We start from the raw sequence: 21,589 nt of genomic DNA on the forward strand, positions 1-21,589 counted from the left end.
CTTCATATCTGCACACTTTCTGTTACTCGTGTAAAATAGGCAGAGGGTGAAAACAATTATAATTATCAAAATCTGTAAAGTTAAATTTAAAAAATATTTAAATAAAAGAATAAGGCATTAAAAAAATTAAACATGAACTTTTTTTTAAATACAAAAAATCTACTAAATAAAAACTTCGACAGAGACAAACGAGCGTCAGTGTCCCGCTTTTCTTAGTTTTACCTTAGCAGCAAGGTAGCCGTGGCAAAATCAGCACCAATGCAACGTGCATCACACGGGTTCAAATTTATTAAAATGTAACTCCGCGACAGCACCAAAAATATATTAGAAAAAAAAACAATACTGCTCGCAAAGCAAATAACAATAAGCTCGAAAAAATCACCTAACATTTGCATTTTAACATTAGCAGCCTCAACGTTTTTGCTGCCGTATTTCAGGTGCAACTTCACAACACCAATACCAACAATAACAATGACAGCTAAACACCTAATGCCAAATGCAGCAAACCGTTGTTGCCATGGACGAGCAGCAATACGTACAAGCGATCGCTTCTGTTGCTGCTTCTTCTTTACTCCTTTGGCTTGACTCGACTTAGCGACTTGGCGACTTGGTTTCCACGGTTTCTTTATTATGGATTTATTTTTTATTTTCTTTAGTTTTTTCATTGGCCATGGTGTCACTTCCACAGAGTTAGTAGTACACTAGTTTTGCCACCCAATTGTTTTTGTTATTATTGTTATGTATTTTTTGCTGTCACTGCACTGCTGCTTCTGCTTTTGGCACTGTTGGTGTTTGCAGTTGTTGTTTTTTTGTTCAGTGTCACTGATGCCATGTTGGCACTCACCTCGACTTGCGGTGGCTGAGAGTAGAAAAATGTTACTAGGGTGCAAGGTGCTTAAAAAAGAAAACGTATTGCTTCCAGGTGGCACTCGACCTCTAAAAATACTATTGTGCGAAAAAATGTGTCAGTGGTGGTCCTTCGTCCATCGAGACCTGATTGGGATAGGTAATTTGAAACGCAGTAACCCACACCAGTATTAAAACCACTCAAAAGGTCATACTCGTAAGCCTAAGTGTGTCCCGCTCTTAACCTACCCTAACTCTCTCTACTACAAGTGATCGGCTAAGCCAAATGGACCCTAGCCTTATTTTCAGATTGCTCCACTAGGGGCGAACACCCAACCTAAATTTTCTGATATCATACCAGTGGTCCCCATAGCCGACTGGGCTTATGCCTGATTTTCTCTTTATGAACATGAAACATCGGATAATATTTGTCGAATGCTCGTTCTAATAGCAGTCAACGTGCGGGGGGCAATGTCAAGCTTTCGAGCACATTTCTGCAATTCAGAAGAGTCATAAAAATGAAGATCCTCTCTCCTTTTGCAGGACAGCCTCAAGACGCATACCACAAACTGAAGAAGGACAGCACATAATAACATATATGCGACGTTCGCATTCGCATTCTGACATATTTTACAACTAAACCAGGACTTACCGTAGAACTCTGGCTATTGAAACATTACTCTAACCACTTCACGCTCCGGTTTTTGCAAAAATGTTATCAAAAACATCAGGTTTTTTTATTTTGTATTCAAAAAGTTCATATTGTTTAAAAATAAAAACTATAAATATGTAAAATAATATATGAAAAATAACAAATGACAAACGATTGGCAAGCAGGATTCGTTCATTTGTCATATGTCGAAACCTGCGAGCAACACTGGGGTGGTGCGTTGGATCATTCAAAATCATTAAGCAGCTAAGCAGGATTCCCGTAGAGTTAGCTATACACAGTTACCAGTCTCGATAAAAATTATAAAAAGGATTATTCAATTTCATGACTGCTTATCGATCTGGCCATATAGTAAAAGGAAAATATGGCGTAAGTTGCTGTACAGTCGATCTAACACGGTCAGCATATGAGCTTCATTCATTATATTGTAAAGCCTAAGAGGGTTTTCCATGTACTAACGGGGCATGACACACATCAGAAGTTTTGGGAGTCTGAATCTCAAGTTATTTCTACAAAAACTATAGGGACGAAAAGGGGTGCAATGGAAGACTTGAAAAAAAACTGAACGAACTTGTGTTTCGCGAAGTGCAGACGACATTTTCATGTAGTTACTGCGTACGTGAGGTGCTGGGGTTATTCTTATGAGTTCGTCAAGAACCAGCAGAAAATTGTACTTTGGTTAGGTTAGGTTAGGTTAGTATGGTTGCCCAGGGAGTGAGCACACTTGGACGAAGAAGGATTCGTCCTGTGTGATACCATTATCAAGGAAGTGAGGAGAGGGGAAGGACCGACGAGGTGCAGGGAGAGGGCGGGGAGAGGTGGTGATGGAAAGGTTAGGGGCGTGCGGATTATGAATGATGACTATGTTTGCGTCAACCGCTTTGTGCTGCTGATGAAACTCATCAGATTTTTAATGTCAGCGCCAGCTATATCAGCAGGCGTGGCAAAGAAGTAAGAGCCAAGATGCCTGAATCTTAGCCCCGCCAGAGCAGGGCAGCTAAGGAGAAGGTGCTGAGATGATTCCACCTCATCCTCCATACATCCAGCACAGAAAGGACTCGAGGTGATTCCAAGTCTCACAGCATGCATTCCTCGCGCATTGTGTCCTGTGAGAGAACCCACTAGATTGGAGAGCTGATATTTTGTCAACCTCAAAAGCTCACACCTCACGAGCGCCTTCGGTCCACACGTGGCCAGAAGGATTTCGCGACTTTGCACGTTTGTGTATTTGCCCAGCGCTCGCTGAGTTTGCGCGATGCCCATCTTTCCAGGAGCAGACCGCAGGTAGTCAGGGAGATTCCAATTTTCTCCCTCCGCGGGGAAATCACCTCACATGTCCCTTGTCTGGCCAGCTCATCTGCCTCACAGTTTCCCGCAATGCCGCTGTGACCGGGAACCCAGATGAGGCTGATGTCAAAGAATTCGGACGCAGTCGAAAGTGAGGTCAAGCATTCCTTGACCAATTCCGAATGCACCGTCATAGACCCGAGGGCCCTTATTGCCGCTTAGCTGTCGGAGTAAATATTTACGTTCTTGACTGTTAGTAAACATTTGAGCAGCCAATCAGCTGCCTCCTTGATTGCGGCTACCTCTGCCTGGAGCACACTGCAGTGGTCCGGTACTTTGGTACTTGAGTCTGAACGACAATCAAATTTTGTTCATTTATGTTATTTCCCAAACTTCGTCTGTGCATTTCTGTCCAGCTCTAGACTTCAATAGTTACAGTTTCCAATCAAAGCTACTAAAAATATCATCAAATTGATTTAAATTAAGAATTGCATGACTTAAAAATTATTTTTCTTTTTTCCCTTCAAATTGCGCAGCTGAAATTTTTTCCATTTCAAGGGATTTCTTGAACTTTTTGCAAATGTTATATTTTGCACTAATTTAACGTATAATATTTTTCCACAACTAAATAGAAACAATGCAAATACTTCATCAGCGACATACATACAAACATATGCACTTATTTATGTGAGATTTGATGGATTGTCTTGTCTGGGATTAACGTTAAATCACTGCTCCGCAAAACTGCTGCACAAAGTTATGGACAAAAGTGGCGAAGAGTCGCAAGAAATGAGGACAAAGCGGACGACATGCTCGAACAGGCCGGCAGGCAAACAGACATACACAATTATTACATACAAATAGATAGATAGATAGTCAAGTTAGTACTTCGTCATTCAGCACCTAGTAACAAAAAGAGTCAGACAGTCAGACAGTCAGACAGCCAGCCAGCAAGCGAGGCAGTCAGTTAAGTTAAGCAGCGAGCGCGAAATGAGAAATTACATTTGGAATTGCAATTTTGCACTAAAACGGGTTTCTGGCTTTCTTCACGCTTTGCTAACCGCCCCTTCCCTCTGTCGGCTCCTTAAAACCGTACCCCTTGCCTTTCAATCCAATTCATATATTTGATTCACGCGTTTTTATGAATTTTCAATTAAAATGCAGCATGCGGATTGCCTTTTACAGCTTTTACGGAAGAATGCATTTTGCTTGCAACGCTGACTGGCAACGCCCCTTCATTCATTTTATTTTCTTTGTCGGTTGCGGCGTGCCTCGTTCCAGCTTTAATTATTCAAAGAAGAAATTTAACGAAATCAGAAAAATAAATACATAAATGAAAAATAAAAATAAAAAAAAACAGTTACGGTAAGTGCAGTAATTGAATTGAATTGTAGAAAAATTGCAGAAATTGTTGTGGTAAGTACAGTTATTACTGCCAATACGCAGCGGCATGCCGACATTTTGCTGTTGACACTGACAGTCAATTTGACAGCTGCAATTCGCAGCGTTGCATACAGATGTCACTCAAAAATGGGCACATAAGCACACAGGCACACATTTACGCATTATCAGCAAATATAATAGCATATACTTTCATTGACTTGGCAAATATGTCACTGGGGATTATTCAATAACTGAAAATTCAGCTACTAACGTTTATGTGTGCTAAGAGCTCGCGATGTTGTGGGATTAAATCAATCATCCAGCATTTGGTTGAATTATTTTTTTTCGGTGGCAAACATAGGATCGCGAATGCCACCTCGGATTAGGCCGAGAAGCTCTTCTGATTAGTGGTGGACCTGAAAAGGCTTTCGCGCCGAACATTTGAGGTTTGGGGAGAATATAAGAGTCCTCGTAAGTATTCCTTTGCCTGCCGATGGTCGAAGGCATTCACAACAAAAAACTTTTTTATATTATTCCTGACATGTATCAGCTTTGGGTGCCGAGCAACGAAACTATTGCAGAAACAATTGCACTCTATTACGGTGGTTGCCAATATGCTGATCTCCTATTTTACAGCTTGGGCTCCCCCAGCGGTGCAGGGGTTAGAATATGCCCCAGGTAAGGTTTGCCTGCCGTAAAAGGCGACTAAAATCTAGGCCCACCAGTGCATGAGTAGTATGGGTGCTCAACTGGCAGTGTCTTCGGGTACGATGTCTCACCGAAGACCATAACTCGGTACCACGGGGAACAGGAGCCCTCAGAGTTCGCTCTGACCTGTTCTTTGGGAACGGCTCTTCGGGGAGGTTTTCGTGGTGGCTGTGGTTAAGACCTAAAGCGCGGGTAGGTTCTAGGCCGATGTGGAGCTGCATTGCAACCGGGACCCATAGAACGGCAGAGGTATGGGTAGGCCTCGAGCCCTACCAAGGCGGTTTGTGTGTCCATGCCACACTGCCAATTGGTACCAAATATTGTTTGGGTCCTGATCATTGATTATTGATTTTGATCCGTGTGCCTTTGGGTACCGTGGGTTTAAGCTGTCACCAGCAAGAACTCACGTAAAAAAACAGTGGATGTTTACCGCTTGGGCGCATAAAATGCAGGTGTCGTTTCCACATGCGATCCCTTGTCTCCGTCCTAACCGATGTGCATTGGAAGTCACTATGTGCCACAGTTAATCCAACTGGAACTTCTAGAATCTTTACTAAATCTGCATTATTTGTGATTTAGGCTATCGCTCTGTGTTGATGACCCTGTTGCTAGCTAATTTAGCTTTCAGTCATGGTTGCGGTGAAGTCTTTGTGGACCTCTCTGAATACTCGTACATTTTTTTGATTTATCTGCCTAGCTCGTTGGCATAAGACTGTGCTTTCGCGCACAGTTAAAACGCGGAAAACAATTGAAAAATGTGCTGTACCCCTCGAACAAGACACTGTCCAAGTCCCGCTCTATCTTCACTATAAACGAGCAACTTCATGCTTTTACTGCTTGTCTCGGTCACTTCGCGAGACTTGGAAATCTCACATTCTCAAAGGTGAGATAACAAAAAACACACCCCAAATAGCGCCCCGCTGTATGTAGTTCGGCGCTATTTAAATCTTTCAAATTCTTAAAATTAAAACAAGTTTCTTGGAAATTGAAAAGCTTTCATTGCTTTTCATGAGAATTACAAGCTAATATCGGGATTTTCGGAACGTGGAAAATACCGCGATCCCGAGATTGTCATATCAGTACCCACCTACCAATTTAATTAGTATACGAAATCCAGCAATTAGTGGTTTTGCTGAGCGGATCTCCGGAAATAGCTAAATTTACTAAATACTCTAATCCCAATCGAAACACGGGGATCATTATCAGGTTACACTGCAGTTCGTAGACTACTGTCACGAGTCTTCGGGTTAGAACAGGAATTACCAGGAGTCTTTGAATTGTGATACTTCCCATGTGTTTTAAATCATTAGTGCCCAGCTTTACATCACCATGACCCGCACACGCCACCCGTACTTCGTGGACGGCATGCGCCACTCTACTTTAGGAGCGAAAATTAGTGATTTGCTTTAAATTAAATAACCTTCCCGTGACCTTTACGGTTGGATCCACATTTAGCGGTGTGCGCTGTACCCGGCTCTTGCTTCAATTTGTGCTTCGCATTTTCGTCCATTCAGTTTATTTATTTTCTTAAATTTAACTAAATAGAATTTAGGTTCAATTTAATTAAAAATTAGGCAAAAATAAATAACAAAAATTTAACCCTTGCGTATCTATTGCTGTAAATCTCTGCAATTCAGAGAACGAAAAAAAGGAAAATCTTCCCAATCTCCTCATACTACCTACTTCGAATACTACATACATATATACATATTTATGCGCGCATGCGCAGTTCATTTAACGGCCGCAGCACAATCCACTACTCTGTTATTTCTAATAGTCGGCCAGCCGGCCAACTAACTGGCGATTCACACTTGATTTAAACTGTTGATAGTTGCGCTGCTACGACACACAAATCTTCAGTAGACCAACTGTGTTTGTCGGTGATTTGTCTCTAAGCTGCGAGTAAGCTGTGTTTCCCGTAAACCCCGAGCTTTCTTCTTCATCCGTAAAAAAAACCCCCCAACACATTGCTTTATTACAAACTGCGCGCCACGTTCTAAAATCTTTCTGCTATCCAAATAGACTTTCTACCTCTTTCTTCTCTCATCCAACATTTACTTATTTACCAATTTGAATGCCTTTTCTTCACATCATTTCCTTTCGCTGCTCATTTATTCTTACACTTCATCATTTCAGGCAACCGCATGCACACTCGTATCGCTGACTCCAATCTTGCACAAATGCCGCGCAGTCATCGTCATCGTCTCTGTATCATTTTGCTGCAGTACAGAATGTTGCGCCGGGAGTTGCATTTTTCCCGCATTCTGTTTTTGAGCTCGTCATTATTTCCAGTGGTGGGTTGATCCACGCTGGTAGAAACATGCCAGCCTACGTATGTAGTTACATCTGTATGTACAACACTCAGTGTTTCTATCATCTGTGGTTCATCATAATTTATAATTAAATTCTTATCTAGGCGTAATGTAGGCGAACAATCTCATTTGGTATGTTGAAGTTTTTGGAGAAAGAAAAGGAAAATGCTACGCATTTAGCGTTTAGATAGAAATTTATAGCACCTCATTTAGGAAAACGACGAACTGTCTAAACATTTCATTCGTAATTACTAATGTAGGTTTCAACGAAAACTACGAGTATCAGTGGAATCTGATAAGTTAAAGGAGAAAAATATGAGTGAATGAATTTTTAAACTCATATGTGGCCTTTTTTAAAGCTGCGCTCTTCTGCCCAAGCGTATTATTATTTTCTTCACATAACGGTTGTACGCATAGGGGAATTCAGATAGATGTGGACATACATTTACCAAAATGCTCAGAATGATAAGAAGAGTTGATTAAGTCATGTGTGTCCGTCCGTCCATGCAAACGATAACACTTATATATTTAAGCGAAATTAGGTACACATATCACTCTTTATCCAAGGTAGTTTTGTATTAAGAATGGTTGAAGGTCACGTCCACCTTCCATGTAACGATTATTTTCAAAAAGAAAAAAAGCGAAGCAAACTTACTAAAAATTGGTACAAATTATGGCACAAACAAAACAAACAAAAACGCCCACACTTGGGTAAATGCTTGAATCTCCTTAACAACTTAACAAAGCTCGTCCAAACTTGGTATACGTATGTAAAGCTCCCGACCCCATTCAGATCCGACAAAAATATTACTGAGATCGGATAAAAACCACGCCCACTCTTAATAGGTTTAGACTAAATTTTCGTCCGTCCGTCTGATGGTTTAAGCTATATCTCTCATGGCCTATGAGTTTGCTTGATTCCAAAAATTAACAACCAGTCCAAATGAGACTTTACTAAAATTTCCGGGATTGTGTAAAGGTCAGTCCGCACAGAATTTAGACTTCCTTACTTGTTTTAAATACAAATTAAATTATGCTTTGGGTGTTTGTATGCTGTTTTAACATAAACAGTTTTCGGTGATCAGGTAGTTGTTGGGAACCCATTTAATGAGGCTCAACATGATAAGTTCTCATTTTTTCTTCCTTGCAGACGACGTCTCAGAAGCGTGTCAAATCTCCTACTCAACAGACTTGTGTTAGGTTAAGATTTCAAAATATTGCTCTCTACTTAGTTTACTCCTCCGAGTAACGTCTTCTAACCAATTTGCAACAAATTGCTAATTGCCACCTATTTTAATCATATTTTCCTTTTAATTTTGCTATCACACTGAGACTCGATTTCTACAGTTTAAATTTAAAATTTAGCACATGATCGGGCTTTTTGGAACGCCCATTATGCAAAGAGAAACTTTTGAACTTTGTTAGAAATGGCATGCGTAAGAGCAGCTCACGCATATACTTTGCCAGTCCTTCTTGAATATTTTTGTTATTGCTTCTATGGCTTCTTTTAGCTTGATTACACTCTTAATCTCAGTAAGTAATACCCTCTCGTGATTGGTTCCGATTTCATTTCAATCATGTAACTGTACGTTTCTGACTAGTTTATTCATGGACTCGCCTTTTCCCGACTTGTCTTTATGCAATATGATTGCGCTCGTTACCTAAGGATATAGGTAATCTTTCAATATAACGGCAACCCACAAGTTTAAAATAAAAGGACTGGATGAACTATTTTAAGCTTGCTCCCTACTGAAAATGAAAACATACTATTTTTTCTTTTTAAATCATAGGACGATACTTTACTACGCTTTGGCTTGGAAGATGATGGAATAGTCCAAATATCGAGAAGAGAGGTTAGTGAAAACTACCACGGAGAATGTTATCAAGTTATGATCGAGTATCAGGTATTTTTCAACTAGAACAAGAAGGGAAGAAGAAGTTGTACTCTTGGTACGTCCAAAATTTTTGATTTTCTACTCAAATATAGGCGGACGCCGACCAATTCTGGTGAAGTTGAAAATAAAGTTTCATATTTTTTCGGGATTTATTTTACTTCATACTTTCTCTACACAAGAATGATATAATGCAAGATTGCGCAGAGTGAAATAATTGTAGACGAGGTGTGTGAGAGAACTAAGAAAATAATCTCAAATATGTATATCGAAAATTTAAATAGAAAACAAAAACCAAAAATGAAGAGGAAATGTGAATAAGGAAGAAAATAGACCGCTCACTTCTCAGACATAAGCTGCTGAGACTCTGATATCGTTTTAAGGGGTTATACGCAGTTATGACTTTCAAAAAAATCGATTTTTTTTTTATTGCATTTTTGTAATGTACATATATTCAAAAGTATACGCACGAAATTTGAAGTAGATCTAAGCAATACTTTCGGAGTTATACCTAAATAAGTAGAGATGCTTCGGCACGTTTTAAGGTAGGTATTGAAACTTTAAACGTGTTTTTTTCAAAACGGCGTTTTTCAAGTCGGTGTACACGATATCTCGAAAACGGCTTGTTTGATCGGTCAACCGTTTTAACTCAATCTTTAAAGATACATTTTCTAGTAATTAATCGTTCCTTTTGTAAATCTGATACTTATTTTCCATTTTTTAATCAATTTACGGCCAAATTTTAACGTAAAAATCGAAATCATTTCTTTTAAAAGCTGCCATTTTGTGAAAATTCACTATTTTGATTAGCCGAACGATTAATTACTAGATAATCTAATATATTAACAAAATTTTTTTGGTTTTTTGATTTCAGATAATCCAATCCTGAGTTACGATGTACACCGTAAATCGTCTTTTTTTAAAGGAGGTTCCAGAAATCGCCTGCAGCGCGTTCTATAATCAACATTTTCATAAATAAAAAATTTTGTTACGTTCTTGAAGGATGCTTTTATAACCGCCAAAAATTTTAAAATTAAAATATTCTGAAGTTTCTTCAGGATAAATCCTTGACAACCCGTCTTTTATTTGCTTCATAACTGCGTATAACCCCTTAAGTGATAACGAGATTGCAGCCTTCACAGGCGACTTAAAACGAGGCTTCTTCCAGTAGCTCTAAGTGGCAGGAGCTTACTGGTTTTCAGACTACTGTTTCGCTTTTCAGGCCGACATCTATGCGATTGACATGGCGGCAAAGCTAGTAGCCAAACAAGGATTCTCTCCTTCAAAATTTCAATTTTTTTACGCTGCGGATAAAACCCTTGGGTCGGAAATGTTTTTAAGAATGTGGCAGGCTCCTACAATCTCTTTGACAGCACAGGGGCACTTACTCTGGTTCCCGGGTCATAATGATGAAAATTTGTAAATCTTGTACAAAGCTTAAAACCGCGATGAATGAACTATATTTTTATGAAAAATACGGTTTAAAAACTACAATAAACAAAGGAAAAGTAGTCAAAATATATGTTTTCTAATTTGCTGCCAACATACATATGCACTATATATTGAAATTCTACCCAAACTTAAATTGGTTATTCGGCCTTTTGAGGCTTTCAATTTCATGAGAGCTTGTTATCAAGGATTATCACTAGACATTCAATAAAAAACAGTGATTGAAAATCAATGAAATTTGTAAGAAAAAAACAAATAATTTGAATTTTATTTTAATTCATAAGGAACACTTTAAAACATCTATATATTTTCACAAGTGTGAGTGATTTACATTTGGAAAAAAAGAGTAAGAGTACAGGCTATGGGTCTTTTCTGCCAAAATATTGAACTTGTAAGTTTAAGGAACATTGCTTACATTTTATGAAATTACATTTTAAGAGAAAAGCTAAAAATACCAAAGCCTTATAAAAGACTTAAAAGCTAAAACTTGAAAACTATAATATGATTTATTTATTATAGCGAAAGATTTTTGTTTAAAAAACAACAAAACGTTCACATTTTCTTCTTTAAGCCGTGTTCGCCTATCAGAAACAATTTGTCCCGCCTTTCCGACATGAGTCAAATTGCCCAAATTGACCAACTCATTTTCCAAAATACTTGCTGCTTGTTCAGCATTTGCGTTGGATTGAAACCCATCTTTTTTGAAGCGTAGATCCAAAATCGTAGTGTCTGCAATATTTTGTGACGAGTGATTTCTAGTATCGGTCAGTTTTTTGGTTGCTAGCGATGCCGTTTTGATGCCGTATTCATGTACGAAATGAACCGTTACCGTTAAAAAGCTCACGTTAGCACTAGATGTCCACATATCGCAAGTGATAGCAATGTTCGAAACCTGCTCCAAAATTGTTGACAATTTTTCCGTCGTTTTTTTAAACAAATTGGTCATCAGGACGTTTTCCAAATGACTCCGGCTGGGAAGCTTGTAACATGGATCTAAGGCTGTAATTAATTTAATAAATCCTTTGTCCTTCACTATGCTAAAGGGCTGAATATCCTCAGCAACCAACTCTGCTACGAGTTCATCTAAGTCCTTTTTACGCTTGGAGTTTGCATCATACAACACAGCCCTTTTAAAGTATGACTCCACTGACCGCATGCTTGACCTGCAGCTGCTGCTGAAAGACGCAATGTCCTCGTCTTGTACAACATCTTCAGCAACTTGTGTATCGGAAGCATTTCTGTCCAAATTCAGGTGAAACCGTTTAAGGTGATCATGCAGGTTCGATGTGTTGCCACTGGTTTTATACTCCTTGGCGCAACTAAGGCATTTGGCAAATTTCTTATCATCAGATCTTTAAAAATAATTCCACACATCCGAAATTTTACTTTTCTTTTTTTGTGCAGGCTTCTCCAACACAAAATTGTTTTCGCTGTCGCTGCTGTTTCAATCGTAACTTGCTGCAGCAGAACTGCGTTCTAAAATTAGACAAAAGTGTTCTAAGCATTCTTACTAATTATTTGAAAAATGTATTACCTCGTTCCATTTATATATTTTTACGAATTGTTATTTTAAACACTTTACAACTTTACACTTTTTAATATTTGTACACAAGCGACACCACAAATAAAAAAAGCGCGAATATTTGCTTTTTGATGTTTGAATCGCTCTTTTGACGATACTATCGTCCACTATCGAGACTTTGAACCATCGATAGTTCAGTAGCTCGATAGTGCCCTACCATCGATGGTGACGATTATTATTATTATTATTATTAGAAGGCCATTACGCACTGCGACCAGAGCTGATCTATTGTGAAAGGCCTATTTTGTAACCCTAGAGTTTTAGGCTTTTTAGAAATTTTAGCACAGTTTTGGGTTTGTTGTTCCAAAGATTGCATGGAGATACTACGATACCACCAAGGTGGTGAAGTCTTTGTCTGCCCAACGCAGGACATTCACAAAGCAAATGTTCTGAGCTTTCTATGTCCATTTCGCAAAAGCGGCAGACATTGGTCTCGGATAGACCAATATTGTTTAGATGGTACCTCAGGCTGCAGTGACCTGTAAGGTATCCGGTTAAAAGACGCAGATCTACTCTGTTTAGTGAGAGAAATTTGTCAGATATTCCTTTGTTGGGACTTAGGAATAGTTTGGCTTGACGCTGACCGGCACAGTTTAGCCAATGTGCGGCAAGTTTTCTTTCCTCCCATTTCCTAAGGAATTCATTAATGTGGCCTTTTGTCAGTCCACAGAAAGACTCAGGACCAGTAAGTTGCATATTTGCTCCTTGTTTTGCAAGGTCGTCAGCCATTTCATGGTGACGATAGTGCCATCGATAGTTTGGCACCTCTAGAGTAAATGTTCAATGAGTAAAATTTATTTCCCAACATTTTTCAGCGAAACAGCAAATGATAGCAAATTTCTACAGCCATTACAATAAATTTAAGAATCTGTGTAAAAATCGCTCATTTGTATGACCGCCTATTAAAATAGGGAAAGAACATTCCTGCGCTACAGAGTCATCTGGTTACTTTCTAAGAACTCGCAATAAAGGCCAACACACCAAATGCCGCAGTTTTACGACCAAAAGCAAAAGAAATTAACAACGCATTTAGCAAAACTTAAAAGTAAAACAATTTGACATTTCTGCCCACATACATATTTCTCTAGTCCTTGTGCGGCCAACATACATACAAACAAACAACCATACCATATGTTGCATGTACACTCATAGGAGGTTAGAAGAAAATATTGAAAATTATCAGCAATTTTAAGTATCGCATTCACACATTTATCGGTAGCTACATAGCTGGCGACGAGAATGCGACATGGCACATGCCACATGCCACTTGCTACTTAATTCTCGCTATTTGCCACTTGCTATACATGCCGCTTGCAATCTGATCTTCTTGGCTTTTTTTTTTGTTTGTTCTTCTTTTTCTTCATCTTTGCAGTAGCCTCGTATTTGCGGCCGGTATGCTGCAGCAACAAATTGTAACAAATAATTCCATTGGTCACCACTCTTGGACGCCACGCCATTGCCAACCGCGTTCATTTAGCCATACGGCATATTTGTAGCTACATTTACATACATACCTATATACACTGCATTTATATTTATAGATGCACGCGTACTTACAAACATACAATTCAGCAGTAAATGTGTGATTATTTTTAGTAACTTTTTTTACTCAATTCGTTTAGCTTAAGCGGCAGCAACAGCAGTAGCAGCAACTACCGTTTTTGCAGCATCTACTACTCATTTAATATGCTCCTCCATCTTGCCGCAATTGCGTGCTGTTGATTTTTTTTTGCGTTTGATGAAGCACAGATAGTAGTACGCGTACATTTTGGCGATTTGTCCATCCACTTACAGTGGTTGATTTTGACAAAATATTTTTTTTTTGTTTCAAGGCTGGTACAACCATAAAAAAAAAACAAATTCAATTATTGCTTTTGTTTTTTTTTATTATTATTCGATATTTCGACCTAAATTAGAAATCATCTTCAGTAACTCTTGACTGTGACAGTCGAACAGGCAAGAATTTGACCTGCCTTGAGCTCAAAATAAAAAATGCTTAGAATAAAAAAAAAAAATAACTATACAAAAAATTAATTTGTAGAGGCCAAAGTTTAAATCATTTCAATTTTTTTTAATCTTGTAAATCTTTTTTGCTCTGAAAGTATTCGATGCGGTACCAGCTGGTGGTAACAGAGGAAGAGGAAGCCCTTTTCTGCGTTGGAAAGATCAGGTGGAGAAGGACTTGGCTTCACTTGGTGTGTCCAATTGGCGTCCGTTAGCACGAGGAAGAAACAACTGGCGCGCTTTGTTAAACTGGCGTAAGCAGTTATCACGACCCAGAACTCAAACAGAAGAGGTCAGCGGCAAAAGTAAAAACAAAGGCAAAACAAAATTTAACTGTTATTTCTGCAGAGGCGGTAACTGCTAAATGATTTGCCGAAAACGGCTTACCATTAGTTTAAGAAAACTTTTTGAAAATTTAGAAATAAAAGATTACTTGCGACATTACTTCCGTCCAGCACTTTACAAAAAAAATTGGAATGCGTTCAGCAATAATGAGGAAATATCACAGGCCGGCAGGAAAGGCTTGATTGACTTTCTTAACCAACAACCAGTCTGATTTTAAAATAGTTCCAGCAAGAAGTCACATTTTCAGGATATTCCGACTTAAGGCACAAAAACACGATTTTTGGCATCAAATATAACAGGATCAATTCGGAGCTCTCCAGGGAGAACGGATTCGTCAATTACTTCAAGACAACTGGTAAGCCAACACTTATATTTGGATCCACAAAATTCGGACTGTTTGAGGCGACTGCTTCAAACACAAACTGGATGGATGAAGTCACCACTAAATAATACGCACCAGACTGTAACTCTCTGCAAATACATTGGCTCCTTGATAATTGCGAGTCGAGTTTTCGATCAGTTGAAAATATGACAAATTCTGCATTAGAGCTGCTCTAAGCCTGAAATCCTAAAACGATGGGAATGCTTTTTATGGGTCCTCTATCAGTTTGTGCAGTCATCACTCTGTAAAGGAGTATTCAGCCTTATCAATTCGAGCCATGAAATTATACATATATGTAAAGGGTGGTTAAATTTCAAGGGCCGATGTTGAATGTGAACCACACCTAAACATCAAGTTTTTTCTGCATTTCATTTGAAAATTTCCAATTTCAGACTAACTCAATTTGAACCATGGAAAGATACACAATCGAGCAACGCGTTAAAGGCAACGCAGGTAATGGCAACAGTGAATGACCAATTTTCGAAGAAAATCATCTTCACTTCAGTGGATTCGTCAATAAGCAGAATTGCCGCATTTGCGCGAATGATAATCCATGAGTGATTGCCGAAAAACCAATGCACCCACAAAGAGTGACTGTTTGGTGCGGTTTATGGGCTGGCGGCATCATTGGGCCGTATTTTTTTCAAAATGAGGTCGGTCAGGCAGTTACTGTGAATAGTGTTCGGTATCGTCAGATGATAACGAACTTTTTATGGCCCGAATTGGAAAATATGGATGTGGACGATATGTGGTTTCAACAGGATGGTTTCACTTGTCACACAACTAACGAAACAATGGCTCTTTTGCGCGAATAATTTGATGGCCGAATAATCTCACGTCGCGGCGCTGTCAATTGGCCGCCAATATCATGTGATTTGACACCGTTGGACTTCTTTCTTTGGGGTTATTTGAAAGAAACGGTGTACGTCGATAAGCCAGCAACAATTCAATAGCTAAAGGATGAGATAATTCGGCAGATTAACGGCATAGAACCTCAATTAGGCCTCAGCGTCATCGAAAATTAGAACCATCGGATGGAGGTGTGTCGCCGAGGCCGCGGTGGCCATTTGGCCAATATTTTGTTCCATACGTAATTGTGTCATACCAATGTTATCATAATAAAGAGAAATGACAATAATTAAAAAACAAAAAATTGTATTTTATTCAAAATCAACACCGGCCCTTGAAACTTAACCACCCTTTATATAGGACCACAAAAGATATCCAACTAACCAAGATTTTTGTAGTCTTGCAGATTCGCCGATTTACCTCTATAATAATAAAGTTAACGTAGAAATAATGATTGACCCCAAGCAGAAGCTCGCTACCAACATTCAATTTCCAAACAATTCTTAACTGCTTTTGCACACTGTGCCCTGTTTGCCACTGTATGCTACTGTTCATTGGCCTGCTGCCCTGCCTTGGCCTGTGCCGCACAAGTCAAGTCAAGACGCACACAGCACGCACGCAATTGTGGCATGCAACTGTCCGTGCGTTGTCTTCCGTGTTCGTCCAGAGGCCGTTTTACGCCTAAAATGTCTACACTTCAGTGCCTCCAACAGCTTCAGCCAAGAACTTTGCGTGTGTATGTGTGTGTGCGTAGATTTTTAGGAATATTTATTTTTAGAAGCTATATTATAATACACAAACTATCGAGTAGCGTAGAGTTTTTCAACAAATTTAGATTTGTTTTGACATTTCTTCAAAAATGGCGCGCGCATCTTTTTCACAGTATATTAAGTAAATGAGGGCGTTAACATACATACAAGCGTGCATATTTGCGTGAATGTGTTTGTGTGTGGTCTGCTTTTGCAAAGTTACGTATGTTGGGCAAAAAAAAAAAAAGTGAGTCGTATTACATGATTTTACACGTTTTTTCTTAACAAAAAGAAAAACGAAATGACTCAATACAAAATCGGTATTTACTTTCAATTAAAATATAAATTTCTTCCGTTATTGCTTTTTTAAATATTTATATGGTATTCAATTACATAATTTTTAAATAATGGCGTTTTTCACAAAGTCAAATATTTTGAACTCGATTAAAATAAATAAATAAATAAATAATTGGCGCGTACACTTCTGTTAGGTGTTTGGCCGAGCTCCTCCTCCTATTTGTGGTGTGCGTCTTGATGTTGTTCCACAAATGGAGGGACCTACAGTTTCAAGTCGACTCCGAACGGCAGATATTTTTATGAGGAGCTTTTTCATGGCAGAAATACACTCGGAGGTTTGCCATTGCCTGCCGAGGTGCGACCGCTATTAGAAAACCCTTTTTCTTCATTTTGGTGTTTCACGGAGACTCGCACATACGTTCTCCGAATTCCGTATGGTAGTCACGCACCAACCCACCTGGCTACGGCGGCCGCTGTGTTTGAGCATTAGATAGATAAATAACAGAGAGGTTTGCTCTTTCGCCTTAAGCTCTTTTGTGTCCCCTACTCATCACACTATCTCATCCGAACTCAGTTCCCTTAATAGGTCTAGATGTCTTCTCCTTCTTCTCGTTATGGCATCGCATTAGAGAAGCAAGCGTGTTGGTGATTCCGGAAATAGGTCCCAGACACGACAATAGTTTTTGGCCCATATCACGAGTTTGTGTAGATGGCTGCGGAGTGTGCAATGTAACCTCAGGGTGGTTTATTAGATGTTAAAATAGTAATCTCAGGGTGGTTTAGTAGATGTTAAAATAGTAATCTCAGGGAGGTTTATCATATGTTAAAATCTCTTTTGACTATGTTATCTCAATAAGGACTTAGATTGGTATACATAGCTCTACAGTTTGATGCCAGCTTTCGTCCCAAAGCCTTGGTTTTTCACTTCTAAGCTATCCCTTGAAGATATTTTGTCTCATGGCAAGAAAAGCCTCAGTTTCTATTACTGTCAAGGTCGCATCCTCTCTAGATACTTCGCTCCTAGGTATGTCCCTATGCCCTGAACCTATGCGAGCCGAATGTGAGTGTGTGCTACTACTTGATTTATGCACTCAAAAGACTAATGAAGACTTAATCTCAAAGGATGACAAGTCCTTGAGTGCAGCCCGACTGTCGCTCAGAATGGCAATCCGCTCATTCCGGGATTTTTTTCTTACATTAAACTCTACACATACACAAAATGAAAATTACCCAACCGCAAGGATAGCTTCGGGTGTTTGCGAGCCTTCTGCATAGCGGTGCAGGATACACTCTTGAAATTTTCTTTTTAAAACCGGGCACTCCAATCCAGTTTTTGACCAATTTTTGGTGGGCTTGGCATCAGTGATATGCCAAATGCCACATGACAATAGCTCGAAAACAAATTATTACAAAGTTTAACATCTTGAAAATGATGAATGGTATTAAAAAAAGTCATTTTTGAAAGGAATATAAAAATATCGTACGTGACCTGGCATATGAAGATGATCCAATGATTTTAAATGCGAAAGTAACGGCTCATGCCTTCATAATCGATTCGCATTCAATATGAAATAAAGTAAATGGATAAAATAAAAACTACTATGTATGTTACGGCAAATGCTGAGTGTAGGCATGTAACTGCCAAACGAAAATTATTCAGGAAAGCCCAAAGTAGCCGTCAGTCTGACACCAAATGTTTGTTCCCGGTCCGATCGCCTTCGCGGAAGAGATAGAAAATACAATTAAAAACCGCTTTTATAAAATAGCACAAACGTGTATGTGTGCGTGTGTTGCAACTGTAGTACCTGCCAAATTATTATAAAAATGCAATCAGTCATTAAGCAATAAGGAATAACAGACAGACAATTTGCAATGATTTCACACCTTTGCCAATCACATTTCGTGATGGAGTTTAATGTTGGTTTTACGCTGGTTTACGTGATTGTGGTAACCGCTGAATTTTAATTATTTATTTGGAAGAGAAATCGACGTTTGCAAGTAGGAAAACAGTATATGTATATGCACTTATTATGTATTTGGCTTCACTCAGAAAATTGTCATAAAATGACATAAATAACTGTACATAAAAAAGTGCAAGCAATATAAAAAATATCTTTCTATGTATGTATATGGATGACATACAAATTTTAGCAATTCCATTAGGAGGGAAACTGGAAATTAACATTCATATGTTAATACACAATAAAATAATATACATACTTCTATGGTATGGACAGAGACATGGCGGGTGGGATAGTACTGATACGAGATGGGTGGCTCTCTCATATAATGACTTAGACAGTGGCTGGTAACAAGCCGACGCCACTTTCGACGTATTGCATCCGGGCAGTAGCGGACAGAGTATAGTGCTCAAAACGCCTCCCGACGAAGTACTTAACGGTATTACCAGGAGGATCGGTACTTTGACGGTAGGAGGTTTAATTCGGGTTAAAATCTCACACTGACGACGTAAGGCTTTCGATGCTTCCTCCTCGAAAAAATTAAAAAATATAAATATTTTATGGGGAACTCAAATAGCAAGCAAAGCCAGTGCACGGCGTGAAAAGTTTTGGAATGACCTACGTTTTTTTTCGTCCATTACGAATTAGTTCATGAAACGGTTTAATGCTGATGGAGAGGCTCTTTATTAATTCGTCAACTGATATAATGCTAATCGCAGAAGAAGACTACTTCATTAAATAGCATGATGCTGATGCAAAGAATGTCAACATTTTGTATTAAAAATACCAGTTGTAGTGAAGAAAGACAAAATATGGACTATTTCAGCTGGAAAGCTCACTAGTAGTTAAGAACTTAACAGTACTGTATGCATATGTCGTTTTTGTATGCAGTTTTATAGCTCATTAAATGCTAGTATATCAAACTGCAAAATTGAATTGGCTAAAACATTGAATATTGCGTCGATTTTTTTAATTTGGTGACGGTCGTACTCATTTGATCCATATAAAAACATGTCGCGCATTCACAAAAAAAAAAAGATTCAGAATACTATCAACAATAAAAATTCTCAAAAATCAATGCGAATTTTGAACCACTTTAAACTTTCACTTTATTATACCCAAAATCAATGAGCCAAAAAACTGCGCTCCCAAAGTTCTTCTGAAGGTTCTGAATAAAAAAAATGCGTGTAGCGTAGTGCACATAACAGAAGTGAAAGTTTCAAGGCAGACAAAGAAAGAGGGAGGGACCCGAGAGAGAATGAGAGAGGGAAAGAGAGAGAGAAAGAATATAGGTACATCTAAATAAATTCACAACATTTGCAGAGAATACAAATAGACAAAATTTACAAAAATCGGAAAAGGGTCGACCGGTGTAGGTTAACGCCGGACACAAACCGTGGCAACAACGCACACTACTCCGAGCGTTTATTACCCGCACAAACGCCGCGATTCCAGGACCGCAGCAATGGCACAAATTACCGCAAGGCAATACCAATAACTCCGACGCCGGAATGGATAGCACTTTATATTATGCTCAAGCACTAGCCAGGAAACGAAAATAAGCGCCAAAAAGTAGGCACCAAAAATATATTTCCTACAAGTTTGCACCAACAACCAAGCGCCAAAAAGTAGGCAGTGTTATTTCTCACTAGAAATTAGCAAACACAAGGAAAAACTCAGGAAAAATAGGCAAAAGTGTATCTAAGATATATTATATAATATATATAAGGTATAGCTCTCTCTCTCTTTTTCCTCTACGTTATATCTTTTTTCTCTCTCGCCGAACGAAAATACCCAAAACGTTGCATAGACTTGAAATTTTACTCTCTATTCTCGCTCGTCCATCGACGCTTAAGAAGTTTCACTCCAATAAATAAATAGTCAATATGTAACACTGCTATTATTTTGAAAACAGGTGCTTGCATTTACAACGAAAACCGCAAAAGCTCCCGGGCTACCTTCATATCTCAGCAACCAATTCGTAGTCTTTTAGACGTATCCTATTCATAAGGATGTTGTGGCAGAATCTCATGAGTTATTGCACCTAATGTGACATTACTGTGACCATCGGTCTAATTAACAAATTAATTTGAATAAAATTGTGTTTTAAATGCAGTAAAATGGAGCCCGAGACACAACACATGATGCAAGAAGCTTACAATGATAAGAGTTTATCTCGTAGCTTAAGGTTTGGAAGGCGACAATCGTATTAGTCGAGCAAGATCTACTGTGCATAATTGCGTGCGTAAATTCATAAAAAGAACCAAAATCTTCATTGCGTTATATCACAAGAATCGAGCATCTGTGCTTGAGAAAGATTTATGTAAGCTTTGTCATACACAAATTGGCGGAAGACCAAAAACTGCTTTGAGTTCAACAATGCAAAATTTTGATTAGGGAAGACAAAACCGATCTAATATGGTCCTGAAATCAAGGGTCAAAGAGCTGGATGGAAGCATCTAGATACGAGTACCTAAAATCGCGATTCGAAAAGTCAATGTTGATGCGCTAAGAATTCGTTCCAGTGAGCTAAAAGGTTAAAGCTGTGTAAAGCGCTTGCGCTAGCGCTATTGTATTCGCCCAGAATGCCGTGAAAATGGAAGTTCGCGTTTGTTACAGGACACATGTAACTTTGACTCATCCTTCAACCTTAATAATGGACTTATAACCAAATATATCAACCACTTCCGTATTCACTTGATTTAGCTACATGTGACTTCTTTTTGTTACATTCGGTCATGAAAGGAAAGTGGCCACAAGAAGATTTATAAAAGCGAACTATTTTGAATGCAATAATCCACTATAGCAAAATATTTCTATTGCTTTCTATTACTTTCTTTAATTTTGCATCATCCCGGGAACTTTTGCACCAG

The sequence above is a fragment of the Anastrepha ludens genome, chromosome 2, assembly GCF_028408465.1.
Source record: "Anastrepha ludens isolate Willacy chromosome 2, idAnaLude1.1, whole genome shotgun sequence".
Taxonomy (NCBI): domain Eukaryota; kingdom Metazoa; phylum Arthropoda; class Insecta; order Diptera; family Tephritidae; genus Anastrepha; species Anastrepha ludens.